General features: G+C 48.1%; 1 protein-coding gene across 10 annotated transcripts in view; it reads left to right on the top strand.

Moving 5' to 3' along the window:
* Position 1: 1 nt before the first annotated feature.
* The window catches only part of CCM2L (CCM2 like scaffold protein), a 21,389-nt gene continuing 15,532 nt past the window's right edge, over positions 2–5,858 (top strand). For 3 of the 10 annotated variants that reach the window (XR_001883983.1, XM_017865029.1, XM_017865031.1), the window contains exons 1-2: positions 65–157; positions 3,358–3,557. The gene's annotated coding sequence lies outside the window, so the exon portion shown is untranslated. Of the gene's footprint in view, positions 158–2,754; positions 2,855–3,357; positions 3,558–5,858 lie in introns of all 10 variants that reach the window. The other 7 variants (XM_017865035.1, XM_017865030.1, XM_017865034.1 and 4 more) reach the window with 7 other exon arrangements.

Genomic DNA, 5,858 nt, shown 5'->3' on the forward strand with positions numbered 1-5,858 from the left:
TGGTGCAGGCAAGCCGGGCGGCAGCTGGGAGCGGAGGCAGGCGGGCAGTGGCGGTGGCAGCTGGGAGAGGCGCCATCCCGGTCCCAACCCGCTCGACCCGCAGGACCCCAGCCCCGACGCCTACTGCAACCTGGTCATCCTGGCTGTAGCCAACAGGGTGAGCCCGAGGACAGCCCGCGCCCAATGCCCGGCTTCGGGAACGCTGCTTTCCCCCCACCTTGCCCCCGCCCCACCCACCAGGTTCCTGGGGTCTGCCCCTGCCTTTTCCCTGCACCTACCTCACCTAATGGCTCCTAAACTCCGGACCTGGACACCTCCAGGGCATCTCCCCTTGACTCCTTCAATGGGACGAACTCTCAAAATGGCCAAAACAAACTAGATCTAACCTCCAGTCCGTTCGTTCTCCAGCGTTGTCAGTGTTGGCCCCACCACAGTAACATTCACGAGGACACTAATCACCAGCTTGAATCGAGGGTCAGCTCCTGCCAGACACAGGGCTGCATCAACTCATTTAATTCTCACAGCAACCTCTGGAGGCAAATATTACAACTGCTGTATCCCCATTCTGTGGAGAAGGAAACTGAGATCCATAGGTCGCAAGGTCACACAGGAAGCATGTGGTAGTTTTAAGGTTCAAATCCAGGAAATTCAGAGCCAGTACTCTTGGTAACTAAGACAGTCACACAAGGCAGAAGCCTTCCGCCATTCTTCCTTCTCCTTCCATTTTCCCCTCTTCCTCCCCCATCCTCTTCATTCACCCTTGCTTTTATTCATCCGAACATGTTTATTGAGTGCCAGCTCTGGGTGAGGCAATGAGCTAGGTGTTATGGATACAGACGTGAAAAAGACATCTGGTGTCCATCCTTAGGGAGCTCACAGTCGAGCAGACACCTTCAATTTCTGAGCATTCTAAGCTTTTCCTCTGATCTTGGACCACCAGATCCCTCTGTATAACAACAGTGGTGAATGAAACAGACATAGTTCCTGTCTAGATGGTGAGGCAGATACTAACCAGTAAACTCAGACGCCACAGCTGTCTCTCTCCCCTTGGAACACTTCCTCACTTGGCTTCCAGCTCTCCACTTTCTCCAGGCTTTTCTCCTACCGAGCTGGTTCCTCCTCTTCTTCAGAAGTTGGAGTGCCTCAGATTATGTCCTTGATGGTCTTCCCTCCTCCATCTATCCTTCATCTACCCATTTCTAGGTGATCTGCATCTGAAGATCTAATGACTGTTTCAAACCCAACACATCCAAAGCTGAGCTCCAAACTCCTCCCCCAAACCCGCTACTCCCTTGGTTTCCCTGTCACAATTAATAGCAGCTGTGTCCTTACATTGGTCAGGCCAAAACCTTGCAGTGGGCCTTGGCTGCCTCTCCTGCTCTCTTTCTCACACACACCCCATATCCACTCTGTCGATAAATCCTGTTGGCTCTTATTTTTCAAACATAACCAAGCCTGTAATCCCAGCACTTTGGGAGGCCGAGGTGGGTGGATCACCTGAGGTCAGGAGTTCAAGACCAGCCTGGCCAACATGGTGAAACCCCGTCTCTACTAAAAATACAAAAATTAGCCAGGCTTAGTGGCGGGTGCCTTTAATCTCAGCTACTCAGGAGGCTGAGGCACGAGAATCGCTTGAACCTGGGAGGTGGAGGTTGCAGTGAGCCAAGATCACACCACTGCACTCCAGCCTGAGCAATAGAGCAAGACTCCATCACAAAACAAAACAAAAAAAACCCCATCAAAATCCATTTACTTCTCCCCACCCTTCCCCTGTACCCACCCAGGTCCATGCCCTGTTTTCTCTCACCTGAATCTTGTCACCCTCTGACTGGTTCAGCCCTCGCTGACAATCTCTTCCCTGACACAAAGTGGTCCCATTAACATGTAAGTCACATCATGTCCCTAACTCCACATCTTCCAGTAGCTTCCCATTTCACTCCAAGTAAAAGCTAACATCCTTAAAATTGCTTACAAGGCCATTTGTACTCCAACCACCATGCCCACTTCCTCTGTGGCTGGAAATAGGATTCCAGACAAAGCCAACAGTGTGCCCTGTTCATCCCACTGGACTGTGAGGGCTTTCGGGTACTGAAGCTGGCCCAGTGCCGGTCACACAATAGGACTAAGTTGGAATTTGTGGAGTGAGTAAATAAGTGTAATCCCAGCACTTTGGGAGGCCAAGGCAGGCAGATCACTAGAGTCCAGGAGTTCCAGACCAGCCTGGGCAACGTGGCAAAACCCCATCTCTACTAAAAATACAAAAAATTATCTGGGTGTGATGGTGTGTGCCTGTCACGCAGCTACTCAGGAGGCTAAGGTGGGAGGATCACCTGAGTTCAGGAAGTTGAGGCTGCAGTGAGCCATCATTGTGCCACTGGGCGACCGGAGTGTGACTCTATCTCAAAAAAAAGTTGCTTTCCAGGGTTGTCTGAGCATCTGGCTTCTTATCTGAGTCATCCTGGTCCCAAGGAGGATATAGGAGTTAGAGTGAAACAAAACTTGGGTGCTGGTACTAATGCCATGAACCTGCTGTGTGAGCCTAGGCAAGTCACTTAACCGCTCTAAGTCTCAGCATCTTTGATTATAAAATAAGGATCCTCTTTGCCCTGTCCATTTTGTAGGTTTATAGTAAGGATCAGTCCTGGTTTAATTATTAGGACACACCCACTATCCCAAAATGCCTATCCTGAGTTACATTTTAATTTATTCTTTGGACTTTTTCATTTTTATTTTTTGTATCCAACCATCCATTAGCTTGGGCCTTTTTAGAGACACGACCTAGAGAAAAACTTCATGAAGACAGTCTCTTCATCAATTACTGGCTTTCTATGTGTCTTGCTTAAGGCATAAAGAGGTAAATTCCTATTCAAATTTGCAGTCTCAAAAAAAGTTTTACCCAATAACTTAAACTCTTTCCTTCTATCAGAGACAATTTTATTTACCCTGTTTCAATTTTCCACTGAATGCTAGGAAGCTCATATCTAAATATGGCTTCCAGTGTTAGTAACTATATTGAGCCTAAAATTTTGATACATTTAATCATCCCTTCTCCTACTAGCTATTAGGAGAACTGGATTCTAATCCTGACTAATCACTTCCCCTCACTGGGCCTCAGTTTCCATACCTATACATTAAACTAAATTAGGACTTAGAAGGGTATCAGGAAGGCTGATGAATCCTCCAGAAATCTGGGGTATATTTTTCATGGCACAAGAGTTAGAGTTGTTACTGAATTCTATAAAGGGGTTCTAAGATCCAGAGAGTAGCCATAGAATTTTGATGGAAAAAGTCTCAAAAGCCAATTTAAAGGGCTCTATAGATGTGTATCTTTGTGTACATCTTCACACTGTGTTTTAGGAAGAAGGGTAACATCTTGGTCGTTGGTGAGGACCTGAGCTCTCTATCCTCCTCCCTGGGCCAGGACGCTGCAGAGGAGTCCTGCGCACTCATCTGTCAGGTCTTCCAGATCATCTACGGGGACCAGAGTATTGAGTGTGTGGACCGGGCTGGCTACCACTACACATCCACTCCTGAACGGCCGTGGCTCTGCAGCCGCAGTGAGTACCAGAACTCCTGGCCTCCCCTCCTGTGAAACATCCCAAAAAGGCCAGGGGAGGGAAGATGTCCCAGGACTTGGGGTTGATGAAGGTTTTTAGGGTTCCTGATCTCTGCCATAATTACAGTGTACCCCGCAATTGTAGGTGAAATGTCAATTTTCTTTTCTTTCTTTTTTTTTTTTTTTTTTTGAGGCGGAGTCACCCTCTGTTGCCCAGGCTGGAGTATGGTGACGCAATCTCAGCTCATTGCAACCTCCACCTCCCCGGTTCAAGCAATTCTCTGCCTCAGCCTACCGAGTAGCAGGGATTACAGGCTTGTGCCACCACGCTCGGCCTTTTTTTTTTTTTTTTTTTTCTTTTTAGAGACAGGGTTTCACCAACTTGACCAGGCTGGTCTTGAACCCCTCGACCTCATGATCCACCCGCCTCAGCCTCCCAAAGTACTGGAATTATAGGCGTGAGCCACTGCACCCAGCCATCAGTTTTCATCATGATCTCAAACTTAGCTTCTTCAAAGAGGTTTGGATTGCCAAATTCAGAGCAAGCCCCCTAGAGTTGAACTCTTCTCTCTCCCTTTTGTTTTTGTGTCCCTGTATTGCAGAAACCTAAGCACATGTATCTCTGCTTACTGAGCCATTGATCCCACTAAGACCCTAAGGCAAAACCAAGATTTCCAGATGGGTCCTTGGATACACTCAAGGACTAGAAGGAGAATGAGACCAACAGAGGCATGTGTTGAGCACCAGTTGTGTGCCAAGCACCGTACCAGTGTGCCATGTCCTCATAGCAACCTTGCCTGTCCTCTTTGTCACTGTATCCTCTGTGCCTAGCATGAGACCGGGTACATCAGATACTCACAAAGAGTTTTTTTGAAGGCATGAAAGAACTCTGTGAGGCCTTAGGATTACAGTTTTTTTGTTTGTTTTTTGTTTTTTGTTTTTTTTTGATATGGAGTCTCACTGTGTCCCCTGGGCTGGAGTGCAGTGGCGCAATCTTGGCTCCGCCTCCCAGGTTCAGGCGGTTCTCCTGCCTCAGCCTCCTGAGTAGCCGGGACTACAGGCGTGTGCCACTATGCCCAGCTAATTTTTGTATTTTTAGTAGAGACAGGGTTTCACCATGTTAATTGGCCAGTATGGTCTTAATATCTTGACCTCGTGATCTGCCCGCCTCAGCCTCCCAAAGTGCTGGGATTACAGGCGTGAGCCACTGTGCCCAGCCAGGATTCCAGTTTTAGAGATGAGGACATTAAGGCTCAGATTAGTTAATAAATTACTCAAGGTCACACAGCTGGTAAGTGGCAGAGTGAGGATTCAAACCCAGGTCTGTCTGATTCTGAAGCTTCTATCAGCAACAACCTCACTCCCCATGCTGCCTTCAGGCCCGTGGGTGAATTCCCCCAGCCATTGTCTCTCGCAGCCTGGTACCAGCAACAGAGTGCTGGTTCTTTTCTTCCGAAGACCCTTGCATCTGTGGGAGCTGTGCTTGTTGGGAAGCTGGGTGGGTTCAACTCTCACAAGGATGATGGGCAAATACATTAGATAATTCAACAAATATTTCAACAAATTCATTCATTTAGCAAATATTTATTGAACACCTAGTAGGTCAGATCCAGTGCTAATCCGTAGGTTATTCTGGTGAGCAAAACCAGAGGTGGCCCTGTCTTCATGAAGTTTACTTAGTGGAGGCAGGCTGACAGTAATTAAATAAGTACACAAATAAATATATAACCACAGGCTGCGCAGGTGGCTCACGCCTGTAATCCCCGCACTTTGGGAGGCTAAGGCAGGTGGATCACCTGAGGTCAGGAGTTCGAGACTAACCTGGCCAACATGGTGAAAACCCTTCTCTACTAAAAATACAAAAATTAGCCGGGCGTGGTGGCAGGCACCTATAATCCCAGCTACTCAGGAGGCTGAGGCAGGAGAATCAACCGAACCCGGGAGGTGGAGGTTGTAGTGAGCAGAGATCGTGCCACTGCACTCCAGCCTGGGCGACAAGAGTGGAACTCTGTCTCAAAAAAATAAATAACCACAGACTGTGCCGGGAGAACGTATAATAAGGAACTGACCCCACCTGGAGGGTAAGGAAGCGACACTGAGTGATCAGAGATCAGAAAGGGTAGGGCTAATAACCAGCTAAATGAGAACAGGACTAGGAAGAGCGCAAGCTCTCCATACTTGGTGTTTCTTTGCTCTGAAGGTTTTCAGATCCTTCCCCTTCACAAATTTCTTTTCCTTCCTTCCTTCCTAGCTTCCTTCCTTCCTTCCTTCCTTCCTTCCTTCTTTCCCTCCCCCCTCCCCT

This window comes from Rhinopithecus bieti, unplaced genomic scaffold (genome assembly GCF_001698545.2).
Source record: "Rhinopithecus bieti isolate Rb0 unplaced genomic scaffold, ASM169854v2 scaffold_78508, whole genome shotgun sequence".
Taxonomy (NCBI): Eukaryota; Metazoa; Chordata; class Mammalia; order Primates; family Cercopithecidae; genus Rhinopithecus; species Rhinopithecus bieti.